This window comes from Crocuta crocuta, unplaced genomic scaffold (assembly GCF_008692635.1).
Source record: "Crocuta crocuta isolate KB4526 unplaced genomic scaffold, BGI_CrCroc_1.0 scaffold19, whole genome shotgun sequence".
Taxonomy (NCBI): Eukaryota; Metazoa; Chordata; class Mammalia; order Carnivora; family Hyaenidae; genus Crocuta; species Crocuta crocuta.
The window spans coordinates 4,282,561-4,299,277 of record NW_027551565.1 but is presented as its reverse complement, the minus strand read 5'-3'; the positions used below and the strand labels follow the sequence as shown (position 1 = coordinate 4,299,277).

Genomic DNA, 16,717 nt, shown 5'->3' with positions numbered 1-16,717 from the left:
ATGAAACATGAGTAGAAAGAACATGTGACACTTCTAGAAGAAGCTTTAAAAACCATTGCATGTTTCTGCCATTGCTTTTCTCTCTGTTATAAAAGGACCAATGTGTCACAGGTGGGGATTGCTCCTTCAGTCCAAGTCCCAAAATAAAGATGACATGGAATAGAAGTTGGTCTGTTATTAACATGAGTGAGAAAATAAATTAGAAAACAACTTTTGTTGTAAACTGCCAAAATTTCAGGTTCACTTGTTATTGCAGCATAATGTAGCTCCACCTGACTGATAAGGCCAGTTAATTCCAGAAAGCAGAGAGAGTGAGCAAGTAGCAGTAGAGATGTTTGGGAGAAGGGAGAGTGGAGGCTATTGTGGCACAATAGATTTAGGAGTCATTCGAATGACAAGAAAACCTCCAAAGGAAACAATACAAGCTCTGACAGGAAGAGCCAGTATCAGGGGAAACCTGCACAAAGATTCTCTCAGGAAATGGGAGGGGAGAAAAGGGACACAATTCAGAGTGAATTCAAGAACAAAAGTACCTTATTTTTAGTTGTCTATAGAATAGAAATGAAATAGTATCGGGGGGGACTAAGAAAAAAGCCAATATTTTTCTTTCTTCTGGGCCAGCTCGGACTGACTGCAGTATGAAAGCTTCAGATGGAATTCCTAAGGTATCCCACACACATCTCCATGACAAAGGTTCTGTTTTATTTTTAATTTTTATTTTTTAACGTTTATTTATTTTTGAGAGACAGAGAGATAGAGCATAAGTGGGGGAGGAGCAGAGAGAGAGAGGGAGACACAGAAGCTGAAGCAGGCTCCCAGCTCTGAGCTGTCAGCACAGCACCCGACACAGGGCTTGAACTCACAGACTGCGAGATCATGACCTGAGCCAAAGTCGGATGCTTAACCGACTGAGCCACCCAGGGGCCCCAAAGGTACTGTTTTAGAGAGCATGTGGAAGTTGTGGTAATTCAAGTCCTGCCTTCTGCCTGGCTGATTCCTATGGTTAGTATCTATGTAGGGACGATGCTGGGGTCCCATCGAGGGAAACATGGCCATGGGCTAGCACAGAGCTCAAGGGGAGGTGCTTTTAGGGCCATTTCCTACTCCTCTATATTCTTTGTTTTATCTGTGCTTTGGATCCAATTGATGTGGAGAGCCAGGATCCTAATCTCTCTGGAGCTGACAGAAGTTGTAATTAGAGGTGGGTTTTCCCCACAGGTTGAGGACTTCGAGTTCATTGTTCACATTGTTGCAGGTACGGATAACTCCTGGCTGTGCCAGGGGCAGAGGATGAGGCCTGCATCACATGCATTGCCTGGGTCTCTGGGATGCAGGAGGCCAGTGGTTACCTCAAAGCGTGGTCCTTGGAGCATCAGCATCACCTGCAAACATGTTTTAGAATGCAAACTTTTGGGCCTTATCCAACACCTCCTGAATTCAAAATTCTGGGAGTGGGGCCCAGCAATCTGTGTTTCAACAAGCCCTCCAGGGGATTCTAAGGCATACTTAAATTTGAGAATCACCACAGTAGGTACACCTGCGAAAAACAAACATGTGTCCCTTTCTCAAGGCATGTCTTAGCCCCAGGCTAAAACAGGGTTGAGTCCACACCCTCCTCTGAGTTTATTAAATGATCATCCACTCCAGTTGCCAACAGGGCCTTCCTATCTTCATAGCACGTCTCAAAGTGAAGAGGCAATGCGAAGGCTTCAGGCCTTCCTGTGGTGCTAGATTGGGTAAGTGTACCAGCGCCCCTTGGGCGAATCCAGCTCAGATCTAGGCCAGCTTTGGGAGCCACAGACAAATAAACCTTCCCTGCTCTCATCTCGCTTCACATAAAATCCAGTAGCCATGTGAGGCCACTGATGAAATCAGCCCTGTAAGGTTGGTATTGTCTCCACTTTACACACACAAAACCTGATGAGAGATTTAAATAACTTGTTATAATCATAAACTTAGTAAATGATGGTGTGGGGGTTTAAATCCAGTCAGTCTAACCTCAGAATCCACTGGGAAACTGTTTGCAAAATTCCCAAATACACAGTTTGAGAATCCCACACTGAAGCATTTGATTTGATTTGATGGCATGTGTCAAAAAGGTCCCCTCATGTCAACCTGCTGCTACTAGCCATTTGCTTTCCAGACTGAGGCAGATGACCTGAACATTAGTAAATGAAAGTATAATTCTAATTTCAAGATACATGTATTGTCATTTCTCTTAAATGATTTGTTTTATAAACTTTTCTCCAAACCTAGTGCCAAGAGATGCAGACCTCCCCTGAACTCTAAGCCCTACACACCCCTCCTGGGGTATCTCATAGGCATCTCTTATGGAGCACACACCAGTAGCATTCTTCATTTCTCATCCAGAGCCAGCTCCTCCCTGGCCTTCCCTATCTCAGTGAACACACCGCAGTGCTCAAGCCAAAGTCTTAAAGAGCGATTTCTTACTCCTTCCTTTCCCCTTTCTCCCATATCTATCTCCTCAATTTCATCAGCAAGTCCTGGTAGTACTCCTTCCAAATTGTATTCCAAGTCGGTTCACTTTTTCCCACTTCTATTGTCACCATCTAGGCCAAGCTGCCATTACCTCGCACGGACTACTGTGTTTGCCTCCCAACCAGACTTACTGTATTAACCAACTCACCTCCTAAGATCTGTTCTCCATACATATTCTTAGTGAGCTTTTAAAAATACACCAGCGATGCCACTCTCCTGTTTAAGTCCTCCAGTGGTTCCCCGTTACTTTTAGAATAAGATGCAAATTCCTTCCTAAGGCCCACAGAGGCCCCAGAGGAGCCAGATCCTGACTCATCGCTGTGCTCAGCTCTTCCACCTATCCTGGATCACTTCTCTGCACTCCCTCTAGCCTTCTTTCTGTTCATTAGCAGGACAGGCTGGCTCACTGCTGCCAAAGAGTAGCAATGCTATTCCTTCTACTTACAAACTACTTTCTTGGGATCTTGAATCGACTGTCCAAGATATCATCTGTCAGTTCTCAGAGCAAATGCATTTCCTAGGAAATATCTGCCCTAACCATTCTATTTAAACTAGTATATATCCCCACCCCATCATAGTACCTATTTATTGCCTTCATAGTGAGGGCATCAGAAAATGCACCCCTGACTGTGCTGTTTTGGCATACTGATTATTATGAGCTGAAGGCAATTGAAAAACAGCAGATATGGGAAGAGTCTTCTGCCCTTACCCCTTTCTACCTAAAAACGGGGTATAAATTTCCCATGAGAAAGATGGCCTCCTGTACCAAAAGAATAGAAAATTCTTATCATTGGAGATGGGAGTTGATGCCAAGTTGAGCCTGCATAAACAAATCTTATTAAAATAATCCTTATCTTCCATTTGTTTCCCTCATATATTTCCTAGTCACTTTCCCAAAATTTACCACCCCTGGAGGCCCAAACTGCCCCCTCTTTGCCTAGATACTTTTTCACAATATCACCTTTTGCTAAAATGGCATAAAAGCTCCCACATCTAAGTACTTCTTTGGGGGTTTTGCCTCTTTCCTGTGGAGTCCTCTGTGCCATGTAAAAATACTAACATCAAATAAAATGCATACACTTTCCCCTCTTTAAATTTTTTTAAAGTTTATTTATTCTTAAGAGAGAGAGAGAGAGAGAGAGAGAGAGATCATGTGATGCGGAGGGGCAGAGAAAAGGGAGAGACAAAATCCAAAGCAGGCTCCAGGCTCTGAGCTGTCAGATCAGGGTCCCACTCAGGGTTCAAACCCATAAACTTCAAAATCATGACCTGAGACAAAGTCCAACACTTAACCAACCACCCAAGCGCTCTATTTTCTCCTCTTTAATCTTTCATCTGTCAGCTTAATTTTCAAGTCCTAGTTATAGAAATAAGAGAGTTAAAGTTTTCTTTTTTGTAGTTTCCTCTACACTATATTTTTATTACATATCCTTTTATTTCCCATTTTTTATTTTAGTTTTTTTAAAAAGATTTTAAAACATTCATGTATTACTGAGAGACAGAGAGAGACAGAGCATGAGCAGGGGAGGGGTAGAAAGGGAGGGAGACATAGAATCTGAAACAGGTTCCAGGCTCTGAGCTGTCAGTACAGAGCTTGACATGGGGCTTGAACCCACAAACTGTGAGACCACAACCTGAGCCAAAGTCAAATGCTTAACCCACTGAGACAACCAGATGCTCCAAGCAGAGGACATTTTAAAAAACAGTAAATAGGGGTGCCTGAGTGGCTCAGTGGGTTAAGCATCTGACTTTACCTCAGGTCATGATCTCATGGTTCATGTGTTTGAGCCCCCTATCAGGCTCTGAGCTGTCAGCACAGAGCCTGCAGCCTGTTTCAGTTTCTGTCTCATTCTCTCTCTCTCTCTCTCTCTCTCTCTTAAAAATAAACATTAAAAATTAAATTAATTAAAATTTAAAATAAAAATAAATAAATAAATAAATAAATAAATGAAATGTCCCCTCTTCTAAAATGTAAGCTCAGTAAAGGTAAGATGAATATTTGTCCTATTCACCATCATATCTAGAGGCCTGGCACATAGGTGGTCCCCAATAAATAATTGTTGAACAACTGAGTCTGCACAGAGGCAATGTAGTTAAAGTCCAAAGGAGAACAAGGTATCTGAGAGAATGTCAACAGAAAAGCCTCACTAACTGACCACCGCTGATAGCACTATTTGTTTCAGGTCCCACACACAGTACCACTTTCACTGGGCATTTATTAGATGCAATGGAAGGTAACAGATCTTCTAGTTTAAAGACAAAGGAAGAAAAGTATGAAGATTTGAAGAAAGGGAAAGTAAACTACCATAAAAGGGCATTGTGAATAGCACACAGCAAGATGTCTAAATGTAGAGCAGATATCAAATCCTAAATGCCTGGGTTTAAAAAGCAGTTTTAGCACAGAATCCTAGGGAGAGAAAATGGAAAGAAGTGTGGGGGTCATGGAGAGAAAGCAAGAAACACAGACACACACAGAGAGACAGGGACCAAGAGATATTAGATCGTAAGCTATATTCTGTCTAGCAGTGGATTCAAACGAACTCTTCTCACCAAATGACATATATACACCTATTCACGGGAAGAGGAGTCAAAAGAGTATTTTATTATATACAAGGAGAAAGAAAACAGGCATTTGCCAAGGTGACGGTGCTAAGAGCCCTCCAACAACAGTGGGCTTGCCAGTTACATCACAGTCTCTGATGGCCATGATGACTTCTTCAGTTCTCACGTGCTATATGACCTTTCCTCATGAAAAGTTTGCTGTGGTGGGTCCGATGTGTGCTACCAGAGTAAGAAATGTATAGTGTGTGCAGTGCTGCACTATGCCCGCCCCCTGCAATCAATAGTTTATTAGCCAAGAAGTACAAATAAAGTGTTATTGTAGGGAAATGCCAAAGCAGAAAACCAAATGATTTTTTAAACCATGAACTTCTTAAAATGTAAGATGTGTTACATGCACTCACACACTCACACACACATTCTTTAATAGACCAAGATAGTTTCACGAAGGGATTTGTAAATTTAGATTATTTTAAATAATCATAATAACAATTTGGAGCCATTTCTGCTTTAAGCTAATATTATGGGAAATGCTTTTTTGTGATTCTCTTTTAAAAATTGGTGTTTAAAAAAAGAATAGCATGAGAGAAATTATAAATGTAAAGTAATGCAAAAATAAATTTGATGAGAAGTACTTGCCTTGTCACAGTAGGCCTGTGATAGACAGGAAATGAATTTGAAGAGCTTTTTAATTGCATCATCTTTTTCTCTCTAATCCATTTGCACACCATTTGGTGTCACTAATGTCAATTTATTATCCGTGTAGTGGCCAAGGCACACTAGAGTCAAACAGCCCCCAGATTCAAATCCCAGCTCTAGCATGCCCTGGCTGGGTGAGTCACTTAATCTCCACCCCAAGCTTTTCTCATCTACAAAATGGGGGCCCCAGGATTATTGTAAAGGTAAAATGAGACAATGTACATAAAACACCTGGTATAAAATAATATGCAGTATACAGGCCTAGTAATTATTATGAATCAAATTAATTCCATAAATATTTATCACGTGCCTTTGGCATGTTAGGTATTCTTCCAGGTGCTGAGGGTGGACATCAGGGCTGCCTGGAGGATGGTGCAGGTTGTGCACAAAGCAGATCCACAGGCCACCATTTGTATCATCATCCAAAGGAACAATGCAACCTGAAGCCAGTAGAATACGATCTGTGAGTCATGCTTTGTTGCCCTTACAGTGGAAAGTAAAATGGGTAAAGCTTACATTCTAATGAAAGGAATAACATTTATTATTATGACTTGACACCTAATAAAAGCCCTATCGTTCCACATAAGACTAGCTAAGCAGTAAACCAACAAGGACCATTTAAGCCTTTGCCAAATGTTTAATACTATGCTAGATGGAGAAGGCAATATAGAAGTAAAGGATTTGCCTTGCCTTATTTCTGTAATTAAGCGGTTTAAAATCCAGTTGGAGTCAAAATATACAAAATGGGGGCAAAACGTATGTCAGGGCTAATCTGCATGAATAATTAAGTACAGGCAGACCTCACTTTACATGGCAATGTAGGACCATGAAAATGACCTATGCAAGCTAAACCCACACAAAGTAATCTTAATAATCAATAGGGATTTATTTAGGATTATTTCAAGATCTTTTAGCACTTTTGTGACAACATTGAAAATTCTCTAAGGTCAGTTATAAATATATTGAGAAATGAAACAAAGTAAAAACTAACATTCAGTAAGCTAGAATTTAATACATTAAAACTATTGAGAATTAAAGTATTTTACATCCTTGTGAAACAACATCAAGAAGAGTTCCAACAGGACTTGCTTTCTTCTCATCATATAACTTACTGCATCTTTTCTATGCCTTCTATGACAAAACTGTCCTATTCCTTTCTAAATCTGGATTCACTTCCAACACTTTAGCCTCTGCACATTCAGTGTCATAAAATATGTCCAGGTTTCTTTAATGTGAAGTATTTTTCCGGAGTCACTTCCTCGGGGACACCGTCATCCTTTTCATCACAGCCACTGCCCCACTGATGTCAGTAAGTCGGCTTTTGCCAAGCGCCTGGCTGCACAAACAGAGGGGCCCACACTCCACTGGTTTCAACTCTGCCACGACCAACAATTTCTCCTCCAACTCCATTTACGTTGCATTCAGATATGGCTTCCGGTGTTTCACTTTTCATTTCTCTGCTGCACTTTCATCTTTGCTGGTCAATCACTCCTTTGATGAACCGTTTCTGTAAAATGGCAGCAAGGTTTCTCGGTGGGAGACAAGGAGGCAACTGTACACTTGGCTGTCTGCGGGTGAACTGAAGAACAGATGTGAGGTGACTTTCAAGGAAGTGATTGGTCATGGATCATGATTCACATCTGTTATTTACGTAGTGGTTTGTGGACTGAAGTGCTAGGAGCAAAGTTTATACTTTATGCAAATAACAGTAAAGAGACCATATAGCATGGTAACTAAAATTTGAACTGTGTTATTGGGGCACTTATTCATGCACCTTAGAGCCATGCAGAGGACTGCCTATCCAACATTATCCTTGTTAGTTTTTAGCAGTATAGTAATAGAAAATATGTCCTCATGATAGAAAGCTTTCTTATCTAAGTAAATTGCATTAAACATGGAAGGTTAATAAACGTAACACCTCAAATGAAGCGTTTTAAACATGTATCTTAACATAACATAAACAAAGCTAATAAACACCTACTACATCACAAAGATTAGTATGCCTAGTATACAACAGCATGACCCTAGAGGCCAAAGTCCAATGGCTTCAGGTGTTTTCTGACACTTTAATCCATCTTTTTTTCCTTCTATTTTTGCCTTTTTCCATTTCTACTGAAACTCAGATACAGCTAAATATAATATATTTTATTAAAAATAGCAATACAGAACTTGACTTTTATGACAGTATTTCTCTATTTCCCTGCTCCTTTTTTACCCTTCTATCTATGTGTGTATATGGAAAGAAAGCATCTGGATAACGTTTTCCTACTCTTAATAGTGATAACATCATTATGAAGTGCTAGAAAATGAGATGGTTTTTCTTCATGTTCATATTTACACCGTGTGCGTGGTTTGAATTTTTCATGATGAACACTGATGTACATGTTTAATGTTTATAAAAGCAGTGGCAATTTTCCTCAAAATGACAACAGAATTTGGAAACATTTTTAAAATAATTGAAAGAAGTCCCTTTGAATTTTTCTAAATAGCCTAATTTTCTCAGAATTTCCTCAAGGAAGGTACAGTTTGGCATTTTGAATGGCAGACTTGGTCCCTGATCATTTTCTCTATACTCAGCTTGATTCTTCTTTTTAAAAGGAACTGACAATTGCCGAGGGCTTCCCACAAGACAAACAACTGCCTATTCTTTCACCCCTATTCTGTGCTCTGCTAAGATAGTTTTTCCTCTACTCTTGGACATCTTGCCAAACTCTATTATTTGTTGATGAAATTGAAAGCTCCCTGGGAGCAGGGACCATATCTTCATTCTTGTGTATAGGCACTCCATAAATATGTGAGCATACAAAAAAATGTTTTATTTTTTGTTGAAAGATAAAATTAATGCTTTGCTACATAAAGAGTAAAGGGTTGGTTTAAAACTCTGCCTGAAATTTTGTTTTGTTTTGTTTTGAGACTCAGAGCTTTCAAGTTCAAGACCATTAGCCTTTCTAGACTTTATAGAGAGGTGGCAGGTTCTAGGAAAACACTCAAGTTTACATTCAAATATTAATCATCACAGTAGGTAAAAATTAGAAGCCTTCCAAGTAAGTCTAAGTTTTATGTTTCTTTAAATTTTGCTTCAAATAAAAACGTTCTTATAGTAAAACATAGTATCTGTTACATTTATGTAGAAAAACTGCCTGCTTTTTAAAAATTATTTTTAGTTTAGAGAGAGAGTGCCAGCTGGAGAGAGAGAGAGAGAGAGAGAGAGAGAGAGAGAGAGAATCATAAGCAGGCTCCATGCTCAGTGTGGAGCCTAACGTGGGGCTCAATCCCACCACCCTGGGTTCATGACCTGAGCCAAAATCAAGAGTCAGGCACTTAACCAACTGAGCCACCCGGGGCATCCCAACTGCCTGCTTCTAAATTGTTTTTTCTTTTTAACTCGAGTTGATGAAGGGGCTAGGTTCTTCTTCTTTCCCTTGTTTGAACAGATCAATTTGAAAGGTAAAACAGGGGCGCCTGGCTGGCCCAGTTGGTTATGCATCAGACTCTTGGTTTAGGCTCAGGTCGTGATCTCACAGCTTCATGAATTCAAGCCCCATGTCAGGCTCTGTGCTGACAGTGTAGAGCCTGCTTGGGACTCCTTCTCTCTCCCTCTTTCTCTGCACCCCCTGGCTCCTGCTGCCTCTGTCTCTCTCAAAATAAATAAACAAACTAAAAAAGAAAGAAGGCAAACAGAGCAAACACCTAGTTATCCTGTACCTTTCAGCCTTGCTGTGGATATAATCAGGATTTAGTTTTTTGACCTGTTTCTCTTATTACTATCTATGAATTCTGCTTCTCTGTTTTCCTTAGTTTCCATTGATACGAAGAGTAGTTTTAAGTCTCTCTACTGCCCTGAGTTGTCACCCTCAAGGCCTCTCTAATTTTGTATTTCTAATTGTTTATAATATATATCATATAATCCACTGAGAGTTAATGTCTTGATAAATTGTCTCCTATCTTACCCTTGATAAAGGCTGTTTCCAAAGTGGCCTCCAACTCTGAAACTTGAGAGTTCTTCACAACAGTTTTCTTCTCTGGTTGTTCTGCCTTACACGGATCCATTCTGTTTAGTGTTCATGATACTCATTGTCCATTTCCATTATTCCTGACTGAATCCTAACCCTCCCTTATACCTGGACTTGAACCACAGCTTTATGCAGAACTCCTGATTTCAACCCATTCTGCATTCAGCAGACAGAATAGACTCTCATTCACCATTTTTATCCCTGTTCTTCTGTGCACTGGAATCTATAGCATTTCCCCAAGATTAACTGTATTTTGTGAGCTCAGCTTCCATTCAAGAACTTCCATTATCTACCTCCTTTTATTATGAAATTATGTTACTTTCTTATCAGAAATGGTCTATTTATAATCAAATTATGTAGCTTCCCTGTGGGAAACCTCATTTCATTCCAGATTCCTTTCCAAAGGCTAATAAGTATCTGCCAATCTTTCTGACCTTTTCTTCCTATCATCCTTGATACAGCTAACATTTCTTTCTGTTCCTTCCCACCCAAGGCCCATTGTACTAGCTTTCTTCCCTGCCTTGAAAGTTCTTAGTCCAGGTAATTGCACAATGGCTTCTTCTCACCAGTTGAGACCCAATGCAAATGTTATCTCTTCAGAAAGGTCTTCCCTAACTAATCTGTCTAATGTGCCTTCACATATACTACTGTCACATCTCTTAGCTTTATTCATAATACTTTACACTGTTTTTCACTTGTTTTTTATCTGTGCCACCAGAAAAAAAAGTTCACTAGAACCCAGACCTGGCTTTCTTGTTCACTCTTATATCTGTGGGGCTGACAATAGTGCCCGGCACACAGATATAGCCCAAGAAATATTTGCTGAATGAATTATAGTGACATAATTTTTACTCTCTGATTAAGCCAAGCCATTCTCTACATAGTCTTACATGTCCACTTGCAAATTCTTGATTATGTGTTTTCTTCATTCTTTTCTCCCCTGCCTAAGTCCCTTTACTGTTATTTTTTAATCAATTTGTATTAGTCACTTCCTTCAAAATCTAGCTCAAATGCCACTTGTAAAACCTTCATGAATTCTTCCTACTATGAGCATTCTTTTATTCCTCTTCCCCATGAGATTTGCCCCATTGTTTTCATGATACTGTCTTGTACTTTTTAAAAAAATTTTTAACAAATTGCTATATAACTCCATTTTTTTTTTCTTATTGAGTCATCTGATTATTTTCTTATTGAGAGAAGGTGTAGTTAAGTGACAAAAAGCTTTGGGCTGGGAGTCTGGGAGAACAATTCCAGGCTATGGAGAGGCTGCTCCCCACATCTGCAAAATGGGAACACTTAGTCTAGACTGTAGATTGCAAAATGGCAGCCCTCAGGTTGAATAAGGCCCACAGATGTGTTTCATTTGGCCTCAGTGAAACTCAAATTAGTGGGCAATGTTTAGAAATCGGGAAATTTCTGGAAAACTTGGAAATCTACCCTCTCTGAGAAAAAAGTAGATTAGGCAACAAGAGACCTACATTTCTGCATGGCGGCAGATCCACTGAGAAGGAAAGCAATTGTCTTTTAACATGAAATAGGGACCCTCTGATGTGACATGATGGCCAAGTAACTTGTTTATATTAATTCTCAGTTGGAGTTTGAATATATAAGTCCAAGACTTCATCATTTCTGGGTCCTTTCTCACTCCATATATCTATGATTCTGGATAAATATATCTTATTTGTCTACCCAGACTTAAATTCTAGAAGTACAGTGCCTCGTGCTTTTCTTTTGCTTTTACAGGTTATAGCATTAGGCATAAAGCAGATGTTATTTGCTGAATATTAAATTTAGTTACACAAAAATATGTGGTCAAAAACCATGTTCCACCTAATTAAAAATATATCAAGAAGGACTCCTATCAAAATAGAATTAAAATAGAGACACAGAATTTATGTGATATGGAAAGTTTAACTCTGGATGGATATCAACCAGATAAAGTTTCATTTAGGCAGGAGAAAAGAAATGTAGTTCCTCAGTCTCTTTTCTCTGTGTGTAACTCCCACTAATAGTTCATTGTAGTTATGTAGGCATATGAATAGCAGAATGTACTCTGGAGATGAAAAATTGCCATTTGCCCTCCTAAGTAATGATCATATGTTCAACAGCTGGAATTTGCAGAGATCCTCATTTATTACAATACCAATAACTGCCTTTGGTATATTCCCACAAAACCACAAACTGTTTGGCAGGTTCAGGTCCACCATATTTAATAAATCCCATTATTCGTTTTGCAACAATTAATTAACTTTTAAGGAGAACACATAACACTAAAATATTTTCCATGGATTACAAGCAATAGCTAATAGATTCCATACCCAGGTTGGGCCATGCCTTGTATACCAAAATGAGTGGAAGTCACGGATCTATAACCCAGGACAGATTTAGTGCCAGATTTTGATAACTGGTGTCAAACACTATAGTTTGAACACTACACTTTCTTCTCCATTTTTCCATTTTCTACTATAAAGACTACTCATAAATGACATAAATATTTCAAGTGAGAAAAGATTGCACTCCTCAAAAACTTTCTACACAAACAGAGAACATAGCTGATATTATGCCATTCATGTTAATACTAGAATAAATCTTTTTTATGACGTTTGGATAACTGGAATACTTGAAAAACATTCTAGAAATTTATATTTATTTGGAACATTATATTCTAAAGAATTAAAGGGCAAAAAAGTTAATCTGATTAAAATATTTTAACATTTAATTTAGACAGTTTCAATCTCTAATTTTTTTATAATGTGTGCAGGGACTAAGCTGAAATGTACTTTTGTATTATCTATGAAAAAAGTGGCTTAGTAAGTAAATGAATTGTATGAATAATATTTGAAAGGAAGCATTTGCTTACCAAAGAAAATAATTTGTTTTCCAACACTTGAGATTTCTTTTATTTATAAAACACTCTATACAAAGTGTAGGCAAGACCAGAACTTCTTAAATATGCTAATCATTTTTATCTATTTACTGAGTCTGGGCCTGAACTGCCAGCACTTATTAGTCATTTTTCTGGTTACTGTATGTACTTGAAAGTAATAAAGCTGCATTTCCTTTGAAATGGCCCAATTTTCCAGATTAATAAATGTTTTAATATGTATTTATATTTTGGGTTTGAATAATCATCTTCACTGATGTCTAAACCACTGCAAATTATACAATTTACATATTACGGAAATAGTTGTGCCCAACAGTGAAGAGTAAAGTAGAAGACATCTTTCTGCAAACTGTGGGATCTTAACCTTGCTGAGCCTCAGTTTTCTCATTTGTAAAATGGAAATGTAGGTGGGTGCCTGGGTGCCTCAGTCGGTGAAGCGTCCGACTTTGGCTCAGGTCATGATCTCAAGGTTTGTGGGTTCGAGCTCCGCGTTGGGCTCTGTGCTGGCAGCTCAGACCCTGGAGCCTGCTTCTGATACTGTATCTCCCTCTCTCTACCCCTCCCCTGTTCATGCTCTCTCTGTCTCTCGAAAATAAATATACATTAAAAAAAATTTTTTTTAATGGGGATGAAGGGGAGATTAATAGAAAAAAGCAAGCACTCTCTTAGTACACAAAATCTACAACATCATCTATCCTAATATATGTCAAAGATCCTACATAATGAATTATACAACTTCTAATTTATACTATGTTATCTCTACTTTGCAGAGAAAGCCACTGAGGCTCAGAGAATTAAGAAACTTGCTCCAGATCACACATGTTAAGAAACCGTCTTCCTGTTTCTGCTCGTAAACTGGCTCTGAGCAGGGCACTATTTTTCTACAAAAGCAATCTTAGAAATTAGAGTCAATGCTCATCCATGACTAGTGACTGCAGCTCTGAGACTGGTTTTGATACGCACTTTGCAGGATGAGCCTCACTATTTGGAGGTTGCACCCTGTGCAGGAACATGAGTCATCACCTACCCATCCACTCCTCCACACTCTACTGCTTTCCTTTATGAATTAAGTCCTGAGAATTTCTGTCTCATTAGTCCCCAAGAGTGTTTAGCTGTGGCCATCTCTGTCTTGTATTTTCACCTACCTAGTTAATTGCTTTCTTAGACTCTTCTGTTAGGCTAGGCGATGTCTACTTCAGCAAATAACTTCACATCATCATAGAGGGGTGAGCAATTGTTTCGATTGTGGAATGGTTTATAAATTTGACACTTTCCAGTTTATACCACCCCCTCCCCCCATGACCCAGTAACTTTGGGAGGACATGGCCCTGAGTGCAGAGGAAATTTCTCATAAAACATTGTTTCTCTGGGTCCTTTGCCTGACTACCTGGTTAATGGAAGGAGGAGCATATTGATGGTGGTGGTGACAGTGGTATTGGTGGTTATAATGGTAGGGGTGATAACAGTGATGGTGGAAAGATTTTGCTCAACCAATTTGACACCTCACCCAGCAAATATTGGTATGAATATAGGATTTTGTTCTACTCTGACAATCTGAATTTATTTTGTCAACGTTTCATAATCTATCTCCATTTCCCTCAAGTGGAATAGGTCTTCACATGTATTGTTGTATTTTTTTCCTTTAAAATTTAAAACATCTGGGGCACATGAGTGGTTCAGTTGGGTAAACATCCAAATGTTGACCTTGGCTCAGGTCATGGTCTTGAGGTTCTGGAGATTGAGCCCAGTTGGGCTCTGCACTGATAGCATGGAGCCTGCTTGGGATTCTCTTTCTCTCTGCCCCTCCCACACTCAATCTCTCGCTCTCAAAATAAATAAGCTTTTTAAAAAAAATAAAATAAAATTGAAAACATCTTCTACCATATGCCTAAAGCAAATGCTTTTAACTCAAGACCTAGGGACAAAAGGAAACCATGTTTGTATGGATTCAGATAACTCCTCAATTCTTGGAAACCTAGATGTGACACCCATGCTAACCAAATTGTAAGCTCCCAAATGGATTAGCAGTTTCTTACAGACAATGACAGTAATATGCCTGTTATGCTGAAGAACTAAAAAATTTAAAAGAAGAGATGTAATTTTGCAAGATACTTTACATCCACAAAGTATTTGTAGTTGTGTTTGTAAATCACAATGCTGCCTTGCCTAGGAGCAGAGGGTGTTTTAAGTGCACTCAATCTGGGGATTTAGGGGAGCCAGGCCACAGAGGAGGGTAGGACTCTATCACGTGTAAAAGCCTTGGTGTGGCCTCAAGAAGCACGGAAAGGACTGAGGGAAGCCTGGGCAGGGCACAGAGCAGCTTTTTGGCCTCTTTTATGGCTCTGTCTGTTCTTGCAGCCGATGACCTCAGGCACTCTGCAGCCTCCTTCCTGTATCTGTAAAATGGAGGAATGCAACTCCAGGACCTCTGTTCTGCTTTTCTCCCCCAGGAGGGCCGGAGACTGCCTAAACTGCGCACTATAAAACTCAGATCCTTTGCTCTAGGTGTGGTTAAAAGAACAAAATTATTATTATAATTACTGGGTGTAACTTTAGTCACTCGGCATCACATCTTCCCCTAAATGGGTGTCCTAGGTCCGCGTGTCTGTTACCAAGAAAAAGAACGTGACTGTGGGTATGCGGAGATGTTCCGCTGAAATGCTGGCTTTTACACTGTTTTCCAGAGCCTGTCTTAATGATCACCTGCAAACTACAATTTTGGCAATATGAGCCGGCGGCCTAACCCAACGTCACTGTGTCTTGGATTATGAAGTGTCTCCCCACATGCCCAAGCCTGCCACGCTCTTTTCCTGCTTTCCCCCATATTTTACCAGCNCCCTGAACAGGCACTATAATGCCAGTCTGAAGTAAGTATAAAATGCACACTAGATTGCCAAGATCTAGCGTGAGAAAAAGAGTGTAAAAAATCCCCTTAACAACTTTTAATACTGCTTGAAGGTTGAAATGAGAATATTTTGGACACACTGAATTAAATAAAATATAAAATTAAAATTAATTTTACCTGCTTTTTAAAAAATTCTTTTTGAACGTGACTACTGGAAAGTTTAAAATTACAAATGTGGCCTGCATTTGTAGCTCACATTATGTTTTGGTTCTATAGTGGTCTAAATAGTTTCCAGGCCTTTGCCTTAATGTGCTCTATTCAAGAAAAAACATGTCCTTAGACAATTCCATCTAAAAATGTTTAATATTTTTATATAAATATCAACTAGTTTCAAATGAATGATCAACTAAATTTTGTATCTTTAACTGTTTTAAAGAATGCATTTATGTATCCAAAGCAAAGCCTGTTGTAATGGAAACTCAAATCTAGTAACTCATAGGACAGACACTGGGACAATCTGTAATAATACAGAGGCATGTGACAGGAGCAGTGGTACTGATCCTTTTTTATGTCATGGGCCCATATTGTTTACTGAGCCAGTATTTATGATTTATCTACTCCATCAAGACTGTGCCAGGCTCTGGAAATACACCTGATAAATCTGATGAAAGTTTTAGATCCCCTCCGTAGAAAAAAAGCATATATGTACACACTTATGTGCTTACATTCCATTTTAGGCTCTTGTGAATCTTCTGAAGCCTATCCTGCATCCTAAATTGATATTTTCTAAATTTGGAAAAAAGAGCCTGGACCTTAGGGCCAGACAGATATGGGATCAAATGCTGGCTGCACCAGTTTCTGGGGTGATCTTTGGCTGTATTTATCTTCTCTAAGTCCCATTTTTTAAATCTACAAATTAGGGAAATGTGGACAAATCGTGGAGTATTATGAAGATGAGCTATGAGAGATATAAAAGTATTTCTAGTTGTGTTATTGCACGTTCCTTCCTAAGCACCTTAGTAGGTGTAACAGATCATAACTATTATTGCTCATCTTGTGTTATGTGAGGAAGTTGTTCAAAAGGGTAAGTTAGAGAACGGATTCTTTAGTTTGAATCTTCTTTTCTATGTCAAGCTCTTAAATCATATAGTAGCCCTAGAGGTTTGTTGCTGAAAACAATAAGAGTTTGATTCTCCAACCAAGCCATGACCTTTTAGA

The 16,717-nt window shown here is 39.1% G+C and overlaps 1 long non-coding RNA gene across 1 annotated transcript in view; it reads right to left on the bottom strand.

The window, feature by feature from the left end:
* Positions 1-6,764: 6,764 nt before the first annotated feature.
* The window catches only part of LOC144220015 (uncharacterized), a 73,757-nt gene continuing 63,804 nt past the window's right edge, over positions 6,765-16,717 (bottom strand). The window contains exon 4 of the long non-coding RNA XR_013331586.1: positions 6,765-7,336. This is a non-coding gene — a long non-coding RNA (uncharacterized LOC144220015). The remainder of the gene's footprint in view (positions 7,337-16,717) is intronic.